Source organism: Triturus cristatus, chromosome 5_1 (genome assembly GCF_964204655.1).
Source record: "Triturus cristatus chromosome 5_1, aTriCri1.1, whole genome shotgun sequence".
Lineage (NCBI taxonomy): Eukaryota > Metazoa > Chordata > Amphibia > Caudata > Salamandridae > Triturus > Triturus cristatus.
Genome location: NC_140587.1, coordinates 257,627,426 through 257,650,365, shown reverse-complemented (window position 1 = coordinate 257,650,365; position 22,940 = coordinate 257,627,426). Strand labels below are relative to the sequence as shown.

General features: G+C 49.2%; 1 protein-coding gene across 1 annotated transcript in view; it reads left to right on the top strand.

Annotated features, from left to right (window-relative positions):
- TG (thyroglobulin) overlaps positions 1 to 22,940 on the top strand; it is a 660,241-nt gene that overhangs the window by 266,401 nt on the left and 370,900 nt on the right. The window lies entirely within an intron of this gene.

Below are 22,940 nucleotides of genomic sequence, written 5' to 3'. Positions count from 1 at the left end.
ATACTAAATACGGCCTCTAGGCGGCAGACGAGGCTTGGATTCTCCAGTCTCACGTTGAATTGCAAGAGACGGAGGGGAACATTTACAAAGAATTCACTCAACGCACCACGGCAAGTGAAGTTGCTGCGCTGCGCTGTGTTGTGTGAAAGGGCAACCGGAGGCAGAAAGACAATGATTAACTGACACTCGGACATAGATACAGTAACAGACGCGAATTTACAGACACTGGGATTCAGAGAAATAGACACAGGGGCATGAAGAAATGGGCAGACTGCCACTACAGCTTAATGCAGAAACAGGGTAGAAAGGCACAGGGAAGTCACACCAAAACGTAGGGACACACAAATGGTGCAGCTTAACATCACTCCAGGCCAGGCCTCTCTCCCACATCTGGGCGCCTGGCCCCAACAGGATGTGTGAGGCCCCAACTGCTACAGCACACTGATGCCTAGTGTTGCCCTGCGGGCTGGCAGAAGAACAAAACACAGATTGGCAGCCAACGTGGGGACCGTCCTCTCCCTGCTGGCTGAATCCATCTGGAGAGCACCCTCAGGACTCAGGGCCTCTTTCTCTCTCTTTGACGCGAGTGAATGAAGTGACCAAGTGACCAAGTCGGCCCAACAGCACTGGGAGAGGCCGGGGCACCAACAACATCATGAACAGTTAGTTGGTGCGGATCTCCCTATGTCGTCGTGAGCACCCACTGATTCAGACTGCAGGCAGCGGCAGCTCACTGATCGCGCACTCATTGGAAATGATATAATTAACACACACTGACAGAAACTCGGGTGGGTGGCAAGTGGTAACTACTGACTAACTGTTCTTGATTATCTTCAGCCAGGTAGCGCTGCATGACTGACTGTCGTCGGCGACTCTCTGCAGCAGGCTGCCAGGCTCAGGCAGGCCTCGAGCCACCCCTGCGGCAATCATGTCGGTTTGCCGCCGGCGCACTCGTTAGTCCAGGCTGCGGACTGTCCCTGTGAGTCCTATCTGTACTGGCGGCTTTTGCAACTGGTCAGTGAGCGTGACGGTCAATCAGTCATGACTCCGACGACGTCCACCGCTGCACTATCCCTCGGCCGGGCTCGGCAATTTTGAATTCGCCAGGCAGCAGCCATAAGATAAGCCCCACAGCGCGGGGGCCCGGCTGGGCCTGTTCGAGTACTAGGGTCAGCAGCGGACAGCTGTGAGCAGAGCACCATGATGATAGTCCCATTATGGCAACACACCCCACCCATACCACAAGAGAGTATGCATGCATAAATAAATACACAACACAAAATATTGCTGCAGGTTTTTTCCATACAAAAGTATGCAATATGGTGGGTTATCTTACGGGAGATCCAAAGGTAGACAGCTGTACCAACCTATGCTGCCCTGCCCAACTGATGAGCCAAGCACTGTGGAAAAACCAATCAGCGCTACCCTTATGGGGGTGATCCCCTTCCTGGATCACGGGTGATCTCCTTACTGGATCACGTGACACATTGGTCCCTTATTACTCATGCCCCTTTCAGGGTGGAGCGTAGCAAGGCAAACCCTCGGTTGTTCAGGCCCACAACCGCCCGAAGGACTAACGGGGCACCGACGTAGTTGTTCCAGGACCCTCCACATGAGGTTCTTGTGATTTGGCTCTGGCACCCCTATTGTGCTCTTGCAGTGGTACCCTTCTGTACCCATATGCTTCCAGATCGCCCTGTAACTCCGCCTGCAACGACAAAGAAAACATTACAACGTTCTATGTACTTTTCCTGCCAACCCCACGCCGGGTAAACGGTAGGGTGGGAGACGGCGTGTCTGGCGCAAAGAGGATGCCAAGATGGCCAGGGAGGCATAAATACCTCCCCACCTCCTCTGCGTGCCGGAGGTGACGCGTCTGGTAAGGGGACTCCTCCTCGAGTCCCCCATTATTAGTGGGGGTGGGGAAGTGCCCAAATGGCACTAAAGGGGCCGCCCGTTTAGGGAGGCCCCCTGCGGGGGCCGTGGGCAGCCGCATAGTCCCATTATGGCAACACACCCCACCCATACCACAACAGAGTATGCATGCATAAATAAATACACAACACAATTTTTGTTTGGGAAAAATATTGCCGCAGGTTTATTCCATACAAAAGTATGCAATATGGTGGGATCCAAGGGCAGGCAGCTGTACCAACCTATGCTGCTCTGTCCGCCTGATAAGCCAAGCACTGTGGAGAAACCAATCAGCGCTACCCTTATGGGGGTGATCCCCTTACTGGATCACGTGACACATTGGTCACTTATTACTCACGCCCCTTTTAGGGCGGAGCGTAGCAAGGCAAACTCCCGGTTGTTCAGGCCCACAACCACCCGAAGGACTAACGGGGCGCCGACGTAGTTGTTCCAGGACCCTCCACACGAGGTTCCTGTGATTTTTCTCTGGCACCCCTATTGTGCTCTTGCAGAGGTACCCTTCTGTACCCATATGCTTCCAGATCACCCTGTAACTCTGCCACAGCTCTGGAGGCGGCCACCGTCGCCTAAAGAGCCCCCCCACCAAAACAGTTCCTTTCTCACTGCAACCAGCAATTTCCCGGGCCTCCTTCATGTCCAGTAGGAACAGATCCAAGCCCACCTGTGCCAAGTGCACCCCAACTTTGTCAAAATAACCTTTGGTGTTCGCCTGGCATGGCTCATGCCTGATGAAGCCAAAGCCCCTTGCTCTGCGAACTTGCGCATGGAGCGGTTTATGCTTCTCCGGGAATGTACCAGTGCCTCGCATGCCCTGTAAGGATGTGATGGTCTCCCAGGAGGGAGCTCTACTCTTAACCATTGCTATATAACCCTACGAGCTGATGTGGCTCCCCCCTCCTGCAACCTGTAGTTGCAGTCCTTCTAGCACTTCGTGCTCCCTAACACCTGTTTCCCCAATTCATGGAACAGCAGCGGACTTGCTTCGAAGAATGCTTCCACAACCAGGCTATATACTCTGGCTATGCGGGCGGGGCATTTCATGCTCACTGAAGCAACCCATAACCTGCCCTGGGAGCAGAGTGCACCCTCTTTGTTGAAGTTGACCAGACATGTGCACCGCCCATTGTGATTAATAAACCATGGCGAACCGGACTGTTCGCAGAGCGCACACTATTGCAGTCACAGCAACCATTAGGAGTGACAATTTACGCCACCTACCAGACTTGCTTAACTAAGGCTTGATGACAGATACACACATACCTGCTAACCAGCTGTGACCTTTGATGCTCAAACCGGCTAATGACCTAGTACTTTGTTATTCCAGTTAATATTAGCCAGAAGGGCCAAGTCCAACAAGCACCACTCTATTTATGCTGATACTTGCAATGTACCCTTCTGCCCCAGTATGGGTGGGAAAATACCCGTAACATTGCAAATCCCACCGCACCGACATTCTCGGGCAGTCCAGTGGGGGAGAGAGGTCTTTAGGATTGGTTCATCTATCTTGCCTGGCCTCCTGGCCCGCAAGCACCCTCGTCTGACAGCACACTATCTGCTGTGTCGCCCACACAATATCTGCACCCTGGCGCAGGACGTCCCGTTCTATACCTCTGCTAACAGACTACCTTCAGTGCATCTGACCATAAGAACCTTGGTTTGCTTTGGGAGGGATCAATTTGTTTCATCTGTCTCACTCAAAATAGTGGCGATGTGCTGTACTTTTGCATACTACACTTCAGGGTGGGACTACATACCCCACGAGACCACGGAGTCGTGTGTATATTACCAATGATACTATTAGGATCTAAGGTTCCCAGTGTCAATTGGTGACTATCCTGCCATGGAATATGTGACATTAAGCAAGGAAGCCTTCGTGTACTTGCCATTATCCCTCCTGTTGTACAGTTATTTTGCCTTTACAGTTAAATCTGTGGTATTCGCCCCCAGACTTCCCAGGCTGCATACTGCTGGCCATGTGCGCAGCTGCTGGCGTAATAATGGAAATCTCTCCTTGCGACTTGCAATGAAACAACGCCCGCTTGAATGAGCTACGTTGTAAGCGATCTAGTGCCTAACATATCTCTTCCCCTTGAAAAGATACCACAAACCGCACTGGTCATTAGAACCTTAGCAGCACACAATTTTCACCTGGGCATACCTCTAACTGAGAATGGCTCTACACCGCCGTAAGGCCCGAGACACACACTTCTTAAACATATTCGCTGGGTTTGCCACTTGGCACCCTTCTGGTTGGTGATACAGGACCTTCTACCCAGCATAAGCTGCCAGTCTCGCGTTGCTGTCACACCACCTGTGTATCTTGAATCACCCTCCTGTGTCACCTAACCTCAGTTCTAGAGTGCACTTAATCTGCGCCGTTGATCAGATAATTTCACAGACCTCTTTGATTGCTAGACCCTGGTGACCACATTAATGGTGTCAAATCTGGTTTGAAACAATATATGCATCGTACCCTCTATTGGAGCCAACTCACCCCTTCGTGGAGTGACAACTACACAGGTGCCTACACAATTCCCCCAACAGACAAGTTGGCCCTGGCTACCTTGTGTTCTGGTGCCCGATTTGGAAAGAGCCTTGCCTTCACTTGTTGCTCCCTGGGAAACACACAATGCCCGTGCTCTGGCCGCAACGCGGTGATGCCCTCGTGTGGCATCGCACCCCTGGTCAAATACGAGTGGCAACTCCCACTACTTAAAACTACACCTTAGGCATGGGTGGATTCTAGCTCTCCACAAACTTCTGCTATTGTAACCCATGATCACGCCTCCTGTTCAGTTCAATTCAGTAATTCCTGGTACTGACCAACAAGGGCCTAATACTGGGCTGTGTAAATGTGGCCCAGGGTGCCCTAAACCATCGGCTTAGTGTGGATGGGTGTTAACAGTACCTGGCTGAGGTGCCATCCCCTTGCCAATCGCTCCTGACAAGATGTGCCAATGCAGGTAGAAGAAAGTTATCCATCCCGCCTTACTTCCTGTCCCATTTATCTGAGAAAATTGGTGAACGATGCACGTTTGAACTGGCAGCTGATACTGTTACTTACGCCTGCAAATGCTCTGCTCAGAGCAACCCGCTAGACAATGGCTCCCCTTGAAAGGCGGTGCCAACAGACCTCCAAGTACTTAAGGCGGTACCTCAGAATAGGGCTCTAATCTAACAGATGCCACTTGCATCGGAAACCGCATCTGGCTGTGAGCCGCTCGGTGCTACTGATGTCTCGGCACTTCCTGGCCCACAGCCAGCTCACCCTAATACAATCCACTCGGGGCTGGGACTCAACCGTGCGGCGAAAGCGCACGACATCCTAGCCTGACCTTAGCTCTTCAACAGACTCCCACACAAGAGCCCTCCACAGACCTTGTGGCCTAAAACATTCGCCCTGTGGGGCAGTTGCGAATAGACTGCAAACAAATCCTAGGCATTCTCTACCAATGTTGTAAATGGAGCTTCTGGTTGGCTAGGGTATGCAACTAAGCCTGGCCGAACCCACCTCTCTAGTAAGGAGAAGGGAGTACACACTTAAGCTGACACCAGCCCACCGCCTAGGTGGTTAGGCAGAGACTTTGGCTTAGCCCAGAGGCAATGTAACTGTAAAGTGCCAACCGCACTCCCACCGTGGCACACTAGGTACACTACAGAGAGACTCCATACCAGGTTATTTTAATTACCCTGGATTACATAACTCACTAGGTCAATCGGGCCACCGCCCTACAGCCCAGTTAGCACAACCCTGTAGGTAGCTGCTAGTAGGAACTGCACTTAGCATAACACCTTATGCATCCACTCAATCAGCAGTGTACCATACTAACACTTGTAGCAGGGTGCATATAATAAGTACCTCATGCCCAACTAAGGCATCACATGATTTGTCAGTCTGCTATGATTGGGATTAGAGGTGTGTCTCTCTATGGTTGCCGAACATCTTAAACGGCAGGTGAAGAATGGTTAGGCATCGCTTGCCGCATGTTTCTGCATCGTTTGCCCTAGTGTCCAACTATTTATTCAACCCACCACATTGGACGTATCGCCAGCTCGGGCCAACGCCTTATCCATGGTTGATCGCTGCATGATTTGACTAGGCAACAACTCTGGTTTCCTTGAAGAATGTTAACATTCTTTTGTTCTGCAATGAAGGAACTGCAAGATGTATGATGAGTTTCTGGTAAGGTACACCTAGTTCAACACTCCACAAAATTACAACTTTATCGCCGTGTTGCATGAGTAGGGGCAACCTGTCAAAGTATCCAAACGCCACTAAGAATTCGAACCATACCCTGAAAAGTAACCATCACTGGCCCCAAAACTGCCGGGCAACTCAGCAGCCTCCCTCAAACTTTCCTGCTGATTATTTGCTCAAAAGACTGGCAGCTAATAGCTCGTGACCCCGTGTGACCCCTGCTTGCCATCCTTGCAAGGGGTGGGCCTTAAGGGCTACTTCTCATGCACCATTTTGTGCCTGTGCCTTTAAAAGACCTTTGTCGTGCTGCAGTTGCCTAATGATTCTGGCCCTGCACTAGAAGCTCTCACTTCGGTGTTGGACCAAAACAATTCACCAGGAACCTCCTCAGTCATCGCATCCAGTTATGTAATCAACATGCATTATTCCACCTGCCGCATGAAGGACTATGGACTCAAAAATTCAAATCAGGAGTCACAGCCCCTACGCAGGAAACGGGTGAGCTTAACCCAAACGTACTGATGCTCAACTGCTATGCTAAACGTTCACTTTTTAATCAAATAAAAACGCTCCGAAAACTTTGGCTGCAATCCCATAGGTCGCTACTCTTATTATTGAATGAAGGGATTATTCATTCATGTTCTGCCAAAGTGTGAAACACTGCCCCCCCAGTGGCCTTCCCACTTTATGGCACCCAGGCAGTAAAATTGGCTTAACCACCAATAATCAACCCCAAGCTGATATACCGTTTTGCCCCACCCAGGGCACCCTGTCCGGTTACAGCCAAGACAGACGCACCGCAACGCAAACTGAAGGCAGAGTAAAACACAAGTTCTGACCTAGAGCTGGTTATGGCGACACATGCCTAGAGACGCCCAATATTGCGCAACATGGCCTTCCCACTTTATGGCACCCAGGCAGTACAAATTGTCTTAACCACCAATAATCAACCCCAAGCTGATATACCATTTTGCCCCACCCAGGGCACCCTGTTTGGTTACAGCCAAGACAGACGCACTGCAATGCCAACTGAAGGCAGAGTAAAACACAAGTTCTGACCTAGAGCTGGTCATGGCGACACATACCTAGAGACGCCCAATACTGCGCAACACTAGAATCCGCATTTGCCCGCGCTACACTACAGCAAGGCAGTTCTACTCAAAACATGACAATTGTGCCACTATATGTCAGGACTCACGTCAGGCAGCCACTTTCTTTTGCACCACACCTTGTTCCTGCTGTGCTGCCAATCATAGTAACGGTACAGGACCTAGCCCTTTTTCTGAACTGCTCCCTATCCCCCAATCTTTGGTGTCGCAATCATAGTAACACCACAACTACAAACCCTGACACTCATGCAAGCGTGCAATTCCGCCTATTCCGTGCCCTCAAAGCTAAGAATGGCTTCGGCAGCAGGCAATAGTAATTTTAATATAACTTGAGTTAATCAATGCCTATTGTGGTCATCTCTAAATTAGACCGAAAGCGCCAAACTCATGGCAGACTGTCACAAGCGCCGGTGTAGCAATTTAGTGATGGGCAGCTCTGAAATCAATGTTTGCACCCAACCACAAATGCAACGATAGCAGACCTTTCTGCCCACCGCCGCCAGTATAGGGATATATGAAGCCCTCACACATACCGGTCTGTGACCGCTAACAACCATGGCCTTTCCACCGAGCTATGTATGTATGCCTGCCTCTGCCTGGCCCTTTTGTACGGACCCATGTACACTTCCTTCGGGAAGACAGCTAGGCGCACCCTCAAAGCCACAAGGACATGCACGCACCTTGGAACACCCACACCTTGGATTGTGAACCTTGTAGTTACTGCAGGCACTGAAGAACACATCCGGTCCCCGTCTTGGAAGCCCACGCTCCGGTGACTCACGGCACCCCGCTGCGCCGCTTCTGCTGGTGCTGCTTTCACTTACAGACAGCCTCATTAGAGTCCCTGAGGAGTAGCCTGCTTTATTTAAAAATTTGTCGGGATAGCAGTAACGTCAACAAAGACTTGAGGGACAAAAGGCGTGTGGCCCACCAGCCACACTCCGACACAAATCCCTAGCATCCTTCCTGCCAGGCACTGCCGCCGCACCACTGCATGATCGTGCACACTGGACCAACTGCGCTCGAGGCGGCCTCGTCATTGGATTAAAATATGCAAGCCGATCCCTATGCTTAGCGAAGCGTGTCACCTAGTTCAACCTCTTTTGTCATTGAGTCCCATATATGATCAACCCTTAACCTTGTACCTACTGCAAGCCAGGGTCCTTGACCTTGTCAATGGTGTAAAGGAGGAACAGGCACAATGAATTCTTCCCTGGAGCTGGATGCTACCATTTATGAAGAGCACTGATCCAGCTCAGCCGCAGGGAGCATCAGCTTTACTGATGGCACCACGGAAGGGGGTGACCTAGCCAGGTCCCTCAAGGGGTCAACAATCTGATCCCCCATAGTGTTTCCTATTGGCATGTTTAAAACACAGACGCCGTCATGCCGATTGGAGCACTTCAATAATAATAAGTCCCGGTTGCCATGTAATCGGATTACTTTAGAAACAACCCTCCGTTACAATCAACCTTCGACACGAACATCCCTTAACACAGACCCGCACGAAGGCGAAAAAGAGTACGGCACCACGGACCAAGAAACCACATTCTTGGTCATTCAATTTACCTTCGCGTGCATAAATCACAGACGACATCATGCAAATTTCAAAAACCTGAGCGCAATTGCGTAGCTGCCAAACCAATATAGCGCAACGGGCCCCGTAATACTATGGCCTAATCATACGATGGACACCGGCAACAAAGATGCACACATAAAAGACTCACATCGTGCATAAATACCTCCCCACCTCCTCTGCGTGCCGGAAGTGATGCATCTGGTAAGGGGACTCCTCCTCGAGTCCCCCATTATTAGTGGGGGTGGGGAAGTGCCCAAATGGCACTAAAGGGGCTGCCTGAATAGGGTGGCCCCCCTGCGGGGGCCGCGGGCAGCTGCATTGCAGCAGGCGCCCCCTGCAAACCAGTGAGCCGCTGGCCTGGCTTTCTCACACTCCCAGCGGTATTCAGGCAACAGGAGTCAGGACATGACTCACCCCCCCCCCCCCGCGGCGCTATGCCCACACTTAATGCATCAAACAACCTGACTGGGCCCCGGCAGTCTCGGGAGCTATTGGGCACTACCCGACTGTGGCATCAGGCTGTCTGACTGATAGCTGCACGGCGCTGCTGCAATCAGGATGAAGATACATTGTAGCACTGTGAGCCTGCCAGCGCCTTATCTCTCAGCTGGCAGTCCTGCCAAGTACCACCAAAGCGCCTCAAGCCTGCAGGAGCGGCCACACACTCGGTTTGCAGCGCTTCAGTGACAGCGGAGACATATGCAGATATGCGTGACAATGCATTTCAGTGCGGTGATGCGGAGCACCACACTGAAATGCGTTAGTCTAATGCCTGATACGTGGTACTTGACAGGACTGTCCTTGTCTCCAAGTTGGAGTGTGCACAGTACCGCTGCGGACGGGCCTTTCACAGCCTTCAGAAGCTCCCATTCAAGCTTCACTGATGTCCACCTCACACAGTGCAGCAATGCCTGCCAGCCATTTCAACCCCTGCAACGGTGTGAAGCAAGGGTGCACTGAGGAGGTAGTTTATAGCTTCTCATTGCGCAAGTGGATGTAATTTGCAACATTTATTGATTTCTCTGGTCTTCATTGCTTCATTTTGCTCGCGAGACCGTGTCACTCATACTCGTTGAAATATCACTTATAATAACACTGAGATAGATGAAAATGTCACATGGGAATCTGAAACTTTGACAGCTATGCATATGGAAATCATAAAGGAAAGCAAACATAAGAAACCCATAGTCTGTTTGAATGCTAATTTCTGTAACACCATGCTAAATGATAAGTAGCCTCTTGTGTATCATGCTGTCCCATCCCTGTGTTACTTTGGTTCCTGGAAGAGCTCTTGCAAGAATCCAATTAGATTGCGAAACATGAGCCCTCTTAGATATTCTTTTTCCACTAATTTTTAGAGGAGTACCAGGTATTTATGTAAAACATTCACATGCATCCACTGGAACTCAAACCACACAAGGTTGGCATCTGTACATCAATGTCAGAATATTGCCTGACATAAATTTTGTGTGCTAAATATTGTCTACAAAAACATTATAGGTAAAAATAGAAAATCTTCACAAAATTACATTATGTTTTTGTAAAAGATTTTTAGGACGCAAAATGTATGTCATATAATATTTTTGTAGGCAATATTCTGATTTACAATCACAAAACAGTTCACTAAAAAGCACGAAAGCAATGTCTGCTATTAAAATTATTGGGCACAGGCACAAACATTTTAACTGAGTTTGTACTTCTCGGGTATCACTCTGAAGCAGCCAAGAGGATGTGTGGAGCTTTATAAAATGCTTTCTGAAACATAATAAATTAAATGCGTTACATTCCTGGGTTTCTTTGTCAGAAGTATTTTTAAAGCTTGATATGCTCAAATGTAATGACTTGAAGCCTATTGCTAATCAGTTCTGGTTTACATTAGAGGTACTCCACACTGCTCAAAAGAACATTTGCTTTGTTCCTGGTTGTTTGCCACACACATGGAAGCAATTCCCTATCAGTCATGGTTCAATTAGATGAATTCATGCATGATTTCATTCCGATTGTGAACCACAAATATTACGCTCATGGAATCTATCTATCATATGAAATACAACAAGAGCAGCCCCTACACCAGTCAGAACCTGGGTACGAAACATACAATTAGAACAGTGGTGCACCTGGAATTCATTCAGCCATTTTCACGGGTAGGCAAATAAATCAGCTTTAAGCATATATTTGAGCAAATAGTATAATCGATACACTCAAGATGGGTTTAATTAAGCCGCAAGAAAAATACCTGCCAGTACCACATATCTGTGACGGCCGGAGCCCCTACCGAGCTCGGACGTCCCCGCATCCGGTGTTGTCACACCCACAGTCTCGTGGCAGGCCCTTCGGACTTCCCCAATTATCTTAGGCACTTATATACAGGCATGCTAATATAATGTCCTGAAGATGATCCACGCACTGCTCACTTGGATCGAAACGCCGTTGACACCTTAAAACGCCTCATGCACTAAATGTGATGTCATTATTAACTGTGTAGAGAAGTTACTTGCGATCTGTTTCTTAAAATTCATACTACTTGTCAAAACAAACCGTAAGCGTTGCCTGAGCCTCCCTTTAATGTTCTCCCTATTTTATGTTTGTATGTTTGTGTAGTAGAATGCAGGCTTGTGTCCCACTTTTCAGTATTTGTGTTTGTTTATATCCAAAAAACTTTCTGATAAAGTAAATATTGGACGTTATATATCAGGCCACCAAGCGGGTGCTTGATCTGTTGTTAGAGGGGCAGCCCCTGTCACCTTCCTGGAATGTTATGCATTATTGTACGGCATCATTTCACAAGCATGTCAGTTTCCTTGTGCACACAGTCCAGTCTATCCATCACATTTCAATTTCCATTCAAAACGTGTATCTCACCAAGGGCTGCCAATGGGATCATTCACTTTCTACTTTAGAAGTCATGTGACGCTGCAGTCTCAGTCGTGCCAGGCAGCACAATCACTGACAGTGAAATATGTCACTGTCATGTTATACTCCCTCTGAGGCGGAAAGCCGGAGGTTAGCACGCTGCATCAAAAAATTGTATTTTAACGCTGTCACCACTATTTTTCACTTACTGTTGTTTTTAATTTTGGTAACTGACCACGATGCTCCCCTGAGCAGAAGCGCTGCAGTCAAGCGCTCAGCCTGCCCTCCTAGACCCTCCAAAACACAGCGAGCCCACGCTGCCTGAGAGGAAAACGCCCACACCGCCAGCGCGGTCGAAGGCGAAGTCACGCCCACTGCGAGGCCACGCCCACCGGACTACTTAAACGCTCCCGAGAGCGCAACACCCACTTCTGATTATACTCCCTCTGAGGCGGAAAGCCGGAGGTTAGCACGCTGCATCAAAAAACTGTATTTTAACGCTGTCACCACTATTTTTCACTTACTGTTGTTTTTAATTTCGGTAACTGACCACGAAGCTCCCCTGAGCAGAAGCGCTGCAGTCAAGCGCTCAGCCTGCCCTCCTAGACCCTCCAAAACACAGCGAGCCCACGCTGCCTGAGAGGAAAACGCCCACACCGCCAGCGCGGTCGAAGGCGAAGCCACGCCCACTGCGAGGCCACGCCCTTAACATCTACTACAAATGTGTCGGCCATTCCAGCGCAGCGGACGAGCGCAGCGGGAGCGCCGTTTGCGCGCCGAAGGCGCGCCTAAGGCAAGCCCGTCTGCGCCCGTCCGCGCACGACCGGGCCTAGGGCCAGACTATATGCCTGTCCCAGCCGCCTCTAAGGTAAGCTATTCCCGCAGAGAGCTCCTCAGCCTTAGACCCACTAAAAACAGCTCATGTCTGGCACTACACGACCCCACTGTCCCTTTTCGCCGCTGTGACAAATGCAAACCAGGCAATCTCTCCCTTCCAAAACCCCCCGTCCCTCCCCCTGTCCTTAAAATCTCGACCCTTAACTGCAGATCACTTCCCAAACATGCCCTGCTTATCAACCATCTTATTGTCGACTTTAAACTGGACATACTTTTCCTCACAGAAACCTGGATTACGGAGCATTCCAACGCTGACGTCGTCCTAGCTCTCCCCCCGGGCTTCCTCATCATGTCTCAACCCCGTCCCCTAGGTAGAGGAGGTGGATTAGCCATTATCCACAGGGACCACTTTATCTGTCGATCCAAAGACTGCGCGATCCAAGACTCAGAGAGCTGCCTCTTCACGATTCAGCTGTCTTCGACGAACTCCCTGTCAGGCCTTCTGGTGTATCGGCCGCCCGGCCACTCTGGCCCCTTCACAGCCGCCCTCCTGGAAACCGTTTCCTCCGCGGCACACCTGACACCTAACTTCCTTATAACAGGTGACCTAAACATCCATCTCGAGGATCCCCTTGACACTGGGGCAACCGACTTTATTGACGACCTAGCGGCCTTGGGTCTGCTTCTCGCCAACTCTGAACCAACTCACACGAAAGGGCACCTTCTCGACCCGGTGTTTTCCAACATCCCTTCCCTCCTTTTCATTAACTCCCAACCCCTCCCGTGGACGGACCACTTTCTAGTCACGACCCATCTCCCTGGAGCTTTCAAAAAGCCTCAAAAACCCCCCACCTTCACCAGAGACAGAGCGTGGGCCAGACTCTCGGTGGAGGATTGGTCCACAGCCCTGGACGCTTCGACCCCCAGTCTTTCTGAGGACCCCTCCACCGCCGACTCCCAAGTCAGAGACTGGATATCCTCCACTCTCGATAATCTTATCCCCATAAAAAATCGGGAGATCAAAAACAGGATAAAAGGCCAGGCCCCCTGGTATACTCCTGACCTCAGGGATCTACGCAAAGAGTGCAAAAAGGCCGAGAGGCAGTGGAGAAAGGACTGGCTCCACAGTAACAAAGACCTCTACAATAGTGCAGTTAGACGCTACAAATCAGCTCTCAAACTTGCTAAGGCAGGATTCTATGACAACAGAATACAAAACGCCACCAATTCCACAAAAGAAGCGTACCTGATTGTCAAAGAACTCCTCAACATTCCATCAGCACCCACCGTTTCCCATGCCCCCCCAGACAGAAGTAATGACTTTGCCTCCTTCTTCGACTCTAAAATCTCGCGAATATTGGACTCTCTCCCCAGCATCACCCCCCACATCTCCACTGATACTGAGGTCTGTATCAACAGCCCGCGGCTGTCCTCCTTTAGAGCAACCTCCCTCATTGAGGTCTCCGCCACGTTAGCCAAAATGAAAAGCGGCTCTCCTCTTGACCCAGCCCCGGCCAGACTATTAAAAGCTGCCGCCCCCAGCATAGCCTCCACCATCAGGGATCTCATTAACATCTCCTTGCGCCAAGGCACAGTGCCGCCCAACTGGAAAAATGCGGTTGTCAAAGCCCTGCTAAAGAAACCCCATCTGAATCCTGACGATATGTCTAACTATAGACCCATATCACTCCTTCCCTGCATCAGCAAGATGGCGGAGAAACTAGTTAATTCCCAACTCTCCCAATTCCTTGAGACCAACAAAATCCTGCGCCCATCTCAAACTGGCTTTAGGCCCGGCCAGGGCACGGACACAGCCCTCCTCTCCGTCATTGAGGAATCAAGGCGCATTCTGGATTCAGGAGGATCAGTGGCAGTGATCCTCCTGGACCTCAGTGCCGCCTTTGACACGGTGGATCACCGTGTCCTTCTACATCGCCTGGCCAGGGCAGGAATTGTGGGCTCAGCACACGCCTGGATTAACTCCTTCCTATCAGGCCGTTCATTTCAGGTGTGGGACGGCAACTCTCGCTCAGACCCCCTCCCACTGACTTGTGGAGTCCCGCAGGGGTCCTCGCTTAGTCCCACCCTGTTTAATGTTTACATGGCCCCCCTGGAAGACGTCGTGACCCCCTATGGGATCAAAATTGTCAACTACGCTGACGACACCCAACTTGTCGTCTCCCTCTCCCAGCTGGACAAACACCCAGACAGCCTGCGGAACTGCCTCCAAGACATCTACTCCTGGATGTGCGAATCTTCCCTAAAATTGAACGGTTCTAAAACCGAAATTATGCTCCTGGGCAACAAATGGTCATCAATCCCCGCTTCGGTGTGGCCGGACACCTTTGGTGAGATACCCACTCCAAAGTCAGAAGTCAAAACGCTAGGCGTTTGGCTGGAACCAAGCCTCACCATGAAGACCCAGGCAACCAAGACCGCTGGATCATGCTTTGGCCTCCTGCGGTCAACCCGAAAAATTCTCCCTCTCCTTCCTCCAATATCCAGGAAACTGCTGGTTCAAGGGCTCATCCTAGCCAGACTCGACTACAGCAACGCTGTCTACCTCGGTGCACCGGAGTTTACCTTAGCCAAACTCCAACGGGCACAAAACGCCGCGGCAAGGATTTTAATGGACCTCCCCCCCAGAGCCTCTGCCAAATCAGCCCTCAAGGCCCTGCACTGGCTCCCTGTCCGCCAACGAGTTGAGTTTAAGGCAATGTGCACCAGTCACAAACTCATTAATGGTGCCGGCCCTGCCGCCCTGAAAGACCTTGTCGCCCCCTACAAAGCCCCTAGGGCACTGCGCTCGGACGACGAGCATTTGGCCATCGTCCCTAAATTTAAGAAGGCTCGGACCGGTGGCCGTCGCTTCTCGGTCAAAGCCTCCTCAGGCTGGAACGCACTGCCTCGCCACTTGCGTCTGGAACCCTGCCACGCCCTCTTCCGGAAAAAACTAAAAACTTTCTTATTCCCCAAATAATCCTCCGGTCCCCCCTCCTCTTGGGATATCACAGTTCTATAGCGCGGGGATGCCTCCGGGTCACCAGGCGCTTTATAAATTTATAAATAAATAAATAATAAATAAATAAATGAGCTGTGCGCCACGACGAGGACGTGTCCTGCGGCATTGCACGTGACTTGACTTTGATGGGGTATCAGTTGCGCTGCACCTGCGCTAAATCTAAATTTTTAATTATGATGATTGTCACCCACGGTCCCTGACGGTGACAATCATCATGATTAAAATTTTTGATTTATTGCCTGCAGGCTGCAGCTAGCCATGGGCGGCCCGCGACGGAACCCAACTCAAGCCACCACCTAGCTCTGCCCTGGTCACAATTTAAATCCACTGCGCAGAACCTTTCCTCCACTTCTCCCAGTCTTTTTGGGTGACTTTGGAGGACAAAAAGCGCTACACAATATGTGACATCGTATAAACATGGGGTGGTCAGCTTTGCCCTGGTTCCAGAGCACAAATCAATCCATCTCTAGAGTTTCCATACAGGACTGGATGGCTGAAAACAGCACAGTGACTGGATTGCAAAGGACCGTGGTAAGGCTTGTGGACTTTACACATTATGGGACCTTCCAAAATTAAGTAGTTGGTGAACATAATTATCCTGTGTGGACAGTAATGTACATCGAGAAATCTGATCTAGTTGTATGATTATTTAATGTGTAACCAGGTGGCTGGCGTTCTCATTCCATCATCCAAACTTACACAAATTGTGTGATCCTCTGCAACTGATTTACATCTGGCTATCTCATATTGCTTCATTGTCAGGTGCACAATGCCCAAATCACCTTGCAATGTAAGCCTTGCAGGGGTCATCATTTCCCCTCATAAATACATGTCTACAGCAACTGCAGTGTAAAATCAACAATCACCCTTTCAGAACATCTACCATATGCATGGAACAACTTGAACGCCCAGTCCCACCTATTTGTGATCTGCTAAAAAGTGGGATCCTTCGATGCAGGTTAAACCACCCCCAGAATTATTATTCTCATTCCTTGATTTATAATGGAGAAAAGGACTCTACGACTACAAGAACGCTGCTGGGTTTATGAATTTGGAACCTGCACAACTTGGTTTTCAGCACTTGATTAAATAAAAAACCCTCTGACGCCGCTAAGATACTTTTATCTTTCTGAAGCTCATACTAGCGTGTTAACATGTACCAAACATAAACATCAACTGCAATGTGCTGTCTGACATACACTCATACGGACAATACACTAATGTTTTTGTACAGCACCTTATGTTTAATATATGGTTGCTACAATAAAAACAATCTGCAAAGCGCTTGGCCAGTCAGTGAGCTATTTCGGCATGCCATCAGAGATAGTCAAAATAAATGCAAACTAAACAAAGTACTTCCGCTGGACATGACCCAATGTGAACCTCTGGCCCCACACCAGGCTAAAGTATTAAATAATATATTAAATGTCGTCTGCATACATTGCCAAGGAGCCAACCGATGAACGCTCTGCTTTCCAAACACCCGTTGACCTATTAGCAAATGTAGGCCTTATGTGTACATCGAGTGGGACTGACATCATCCATCGAACTCCAAGCCCTTGCTAGCATGCTTGGCATTCTCTAGTAGGTACGTCTGAGCACTAGAGGTAGGGAGCCTTACCTCTTCCCTCCTCACAGTCCCCGGTCCCTGCTGCTGCCTGTTCGCCGTGTGTGGGCAGGCGAGCCATTTCAGGTGCTCCTCAAGCAGCTACACAATTGCGATCGCCTTTAATGAGCACGATGACTCCCTGTGCTCACGGTACAGCAAGGCCCCACGTACACAGTGAGACTGGTCTATTGTGTGTGCTGGGACACCACGGAAAAAACTAATAACAGTGCCTAAAGTAAAAAAAAAAACAGGCCACGGACTAGCAGCAGGAAACACGAAGGAATCCGGCGTGTGACTTCTATGTTTTCGTTTCAGAAATCTTTATTTCGATCACAGATCATAAAAGATACATAGTAAAATATGGACAATTAAAAAAGTATTAAACATGATGTGATCCAATGAATTAAGACATTAAAATGCATTAAGAGAAAAAAGGAAATATGATGTACTGTACTAAAATCTGACAATAAGTCAATTTATACAAGTCTTTTCAGGACGCTGCTGCGGGTAAACCACATGGAAGTTAAGAATTTCGCAACTGCAAAAACGACAATGGGAGAAAGGTCTGACTTTAAGACCCTATAGGCTGGTTGGAAGGATCTGAAGCCCAAGTTCCTAAGTAACGGGACTAACCAGCGTTTCCTGCTCCTCTTGTAGCCCTTGCAGAAAAAAACGGCGTGAACTTCGTTTTCTTTCGGATGAGCACAAACAGGGCAGGTTGCTGTGGTGGAGCATGGAGACCAAGACGCTGTGAAAAAAGCTAGAGGAAGGCATCCATATCTCCATTGAAAGAATAATTTCCTCGTTAGCAGGGGGGAGATCGCATCCAGAGTACTTTCAAGGCAGTAGGCGTCTTTTGCTTTCAGGAATAAGTGGGTCAAGGATCCTTCACGGCTCTCGTTGATGGCTCTTGTGAGCATCAAATTGTAGTATGCTCTTGCGAGTGCCTTCTTTGAAATCTTTACACAGGATTTGGAAGGATCGGTCCATAGTTCCGGATAGCCCAGATCCTCAAACCTGCCCTTGACATAGGTCAGCCACGGAATCCTCGAGGCGTTCCGCAGCTGTAAGAATTCCTGAAGTTCCTCTCTATAAATTGAGAGATCGGAGCTACACCACAAACGCCTCCAAAAGGTTAGGGGTTTAAGACCTAGCTCCTCTGATATTGGTCTTACTCCCAGGTCTAATCTAAGGGGGAGTAATGGAGTGCTTTGAGGGAGGGCAGTTACCTGTCTCAGGAATTTGTTTTCGGTGGACTGTAACTTTGGGACATGAGTGTGACCCCAGATTTCACCCCCGTATGTAACACCCGCCCTTGCTTGGGTTTTGTATATATGAATAATTGGGGTCAGTGGACGGTAGAAAGATTTGTTCGCCAAGCGCAAAGTGCCACCCGCCAACTGTGCCAGTTTGATGGTCGCTTTGGCCTGATGAGACGTCCACGATAGATGTTCGTTTAACGTGATCCCCAAATATTCAATATTGTGCACACGTTCCAATTGTGTTGTGCCGAGCCTAGGTGGGGCACGATTCTGGGGCTTGGGGTTCAGAATCATGAACTTAGTTTTTTGAGGGTTAATTTCCAGTCCCCGGTCGTTACAAAAATCTAGAAAGCCATCCAAGATGCGCTGGATCCCCATAGGGGATTTAGACAGCAGCAGGGTGTCATCTGCAAACATAATTGCAGGCACCCTGCTGCCGGTTAATTTTGGAGCATCCGAGTTGTGAATCCTGTTTAGGTGGGCAACTACCCCGTTCACAAAGATGCAGAACAGGGTCGGTGCAAGCACACAACCCTGTCTCACGCCTCTGCGAACGGGGAACCTTTCGGTTAGTTTGCCACCTTTGCCACACCTTACGCGAGCGTAGTTATTGTGGTGCAGTCTCATCAGGATTGTCAGGATGTCAGTAGGTACGTCCAAATCTTCCATAACTCTCCATAGCCTCGCTCTGGGCACCAAATCAAAGGCGGCGCGTAAGTCTACAAAGATGGTGTATAGACTGCCGCCCTCGATTATGGCTGTTCTCCAGTAGAGGAGATTTAACCTGAAGATTTGGTCTATGGTTGACACGCCCTCCCTGAATCCTGCCTGGTAAGGGGACAAGATTTCCATTTCTTCGATCCAGGCCTGCAATCTATTCAGAATCAGTCTACCGAACAATTTTTGGGATATATCGATTAAACTGATAGGACGATAGTTGGAGGGGAGCAAGGGGGATCCCTTTTTAAAGATTGGGACCACCTCTGCTCCCCTCCAAGTATCAGGCACCTCCAGTCCCCCGGCGATAGCATTAAATATTAGTGTGAGGTAGGGTGCCCATATTCCAGGTTCCTGCTTAAACAGGTCACCGGGCACCCCATCGAGACCCGGGGCTTTTCCAGCAGCTAACCCTTTAATGGCTTCCCTCACTTCTTTTTCAGTGAAAGCAACCCCAATCGGGCAGAATGAAATTGTGGGACCATCTCTGTTCTGTTCGCCCCCACCCTCTGCGTACAGGGCTTCAAAATGGGTCTGCCATACCGTGGGGGCTATATTGGGCTCTATTGCGGAAGATAAATCCTCCGTGCCATTCGCCACTACACGCCAAAATTTACGGGAGTCTCTGGTTGTTAATGCATTAGTGAGATTTTCCCAGTAATCGTGGTCCCATTCTGCCTTTGCATTCTCCAGGAGGATTTTATAGGATCTTCTCCTGGCGCGAATTTCATCTTTGTTGTGATGTTCCTTTATGGCAAGTAGCAAGTTGGCCTTGGCTTCCCTGCAAGCAGCATTGTACCAGGATGTCTTTGGTTTAAGGCCATTCCTTTGCCTTGAAGATGAAAATAGATCCTGCTCTAGGGTAGTGAGGATGCCTGCATGTATTTGTGCAAGCTCTCCTCGCATAACGTCGTCTAAAACCCTAGATCCTAGCTGGAAGGCATCCTCCAGTAATGGGATTATCCTTGCATATAGGTGGGATATTCGATCTGGGTTGCTGGCCAATTTCTCCCACTTGACCTTCCTACGATTATTTTCAAGTAGGAGGCCCGTTTTATCTTTAACCGACCCATTGATTCTTGGGTCTCTCCCAGGTAGACAATAGGTCAATTCCAGGGAGTTGTGGTCACTGTCTAGTCTTGGGGTAACTTTGAAGTCCACTATTGCTGACCACATGGACAGTTTAACCATTATGTAATCCAATCTGGATTCGCTGCCGGGTTTATTAAAAGTATGAATACTTGGCGTGTCTGATTTAGTGCGACCATTGCATGCCCTTAGACCAAGGTTGAGGGTGAGGGCGGTTATCTGTAGGGCTAGTGGAGTCCAAGCCCGTGGGGAAGGTGCCACCGTCTCAGGTATGAGCCAATATGAGTCTTCTTCCAGAGAAGGACCATCACGTAGCCCCGGCAGTGGTTCATATTGAGCATTAAAATCGCCTCCTACCAGGCAAGCCAGTTCGCTTGGGATACCTTCTAGGAGCTTGGCTAACTCATCCACTGTGCCAGATTCTTTATGCATTGGAACCGGCCTTGAATAGATATTAATTACTATCAACTTCGATGAGTCTGGCCACTCAAGTGAGACAGCCAGTAAATCATCAGAAGCGGTCTCTAGATAAGTAGCTTGGCATCCCAAATCCGTGGCTGCCCATGTAGTTAGTCCCCCAGATGGCCTGCCCCTACCCCCCCATTTAGCTGCTTTGAAGAAGGAGGTAAAACCCGGAAATACTATTTCATCACGCGCCCAAGTTTCTTGTAATAGAATTATGTCCTTCGAACTGATATATGTACCCCATTCTGTGCAATCTATCTTGCTAGCAAGGCCAGCCACATTCCATGAAATCACTATTATTTCTGGTGGTTGGGTGGAGGCCGTGCCCATATGAGCCAAAGTGGTGGTGGTGCACTCGTGGGGCCGCCGAAGGTTTGTGGGAACGAGGGACGTGCCCATGGGATTATTATCATGGATGGGAGAGGGGGGCGCGACACTTGGTACATGTACAGGATCAACTGTACCAAATGCTGAAGGATGAATATCAGCAACCGGGCCAAATTTGAGCCCATTTATGTAAGATATTTGAATTGCGCTCCCCTCATCAACCGCATGTCAGTCTACCATCTCAAGGCTACTAAAGCGGTTATGGGTAGATAGGTGGGCGGGGTAGTGAATTCTATGTGGCCCTGGAATTCCCCTCCTCTGTCCACCGCCTCCCCCCCTCCTTACCACCGCCTCCCCCCCTCCTTGGACTTCTATGTGCAGTGTTTGCTAACAGAGCACGGCGGAAGTACGGGCAAGCGAAAGTTCTCGTGTCAGGAAAAAACCAGCTGTACTGAGTAAGCATTGTTTAATTAACGAGCAGCGTGGCGAATATGAATTCCCTTAGTACAATACAGAATTCTAAGTGGTATGCAGTAGATGAAAAACATAAGGAAAATCGGCCCCAGCAACAAAACCGGCCCCCTCTGTGAAAAGACCGTCCCCCACCCCATCCAGCCTACCAGGGGATTGCCCGGTGCCCGAAATTACCAGTCCGGCCCTGAACACACCGATTTGCGCTGCCTTACTCAAGATTTATGAGGCCACTTAAAGCCACCAATGTGGCTTTGCGTGGCCTCATAAATCTGACGCAGACCCTTGCGTCACGCCCTTACCACTTTGCATGGTGCAAACGTGACACAAGGCTCTCAAAACACTATCTTGCAGTTTGCACATGGGTCCTCTTTATCATCAGTGCTTTTCAACATTTTGTGAACAGCATCACTTTCATTTCCTCGTACATAACTGACACTCTGGTTCATCCCAGCTCCGGAAAAAAACAAGTGTTAAGCAAATTAATATTACACTCTGAATGAACTACACCCACCGCTGAAAGAGCAAACAATTCCTTTGCTTCACACTCCCCAAATTCCTACAGGAAATTTGTCTAGCTTTACATGCCCCTTCTCTCCAGCTAAAGACATGTTCCTAGCCATAATCATAAAAAATCTAGAAGTAATTTTCATTCTGGATTTAGTTTTCATCTGCAAGATTGCCATGACTGCGAAAGATGCCAACTTCCAGTTTTCTCTGCTTTGCGAAGTTCTGCTGCTCCCTGAAAGAGATGATGGAGTGAAACTAACCAGGACCAACTACACCTTTCCAATGAAACCTGCCTGGGCCCCTTCAAGAAGCTCATTCACAGGCTACAGAATTAAATAGAAAAGCTTTACCTCGGCTGGAGGATACAGGGTCAGATCCAGCCTCCCTTGAAGGTACTTCATTGGCTATTGGCTGCTGCTACAATACTATTCAAAGTGCTGTGCACAGTACATAAAGCTTTCTTTAATAATGGTCGTGCGTCCATGCAGTAATGAGCCAGCCACTGCATTCAAATAAGCAGACTCTGATCAGTCACGGCACAGATTATCCTCCCATCACTGTTCAAGAGGCTGACCCATCCAGTACAGCCCTTGTGTTTTGAAGGGCTCTCTAAGTATGCCATGGTAACCTAGGCAAACTACCTACTCTCCAGGATAATACTAAAGACAAAGGGCCTGATTATGATCTTGGCGGACAGCGTTACTCCATCACAAATGTAACAGATATCCCGCACACCAAATCACAATTGCATTATATCCTATGGAACTTGTAATATGGCAGACAGGATATCCATCATTTTTGTGACTGAGTATCCCATCTGCCAAGATCATAATCAGGCCCAAAATTTAGAAGTCACATAATGTTATGACTCAGACCTGAGCAGTGACTAACACCAGGTGGCAAGTTTTAAATTGTAGACTACCAGCGCAAACTGAATCCTCACACAGATGACAATCT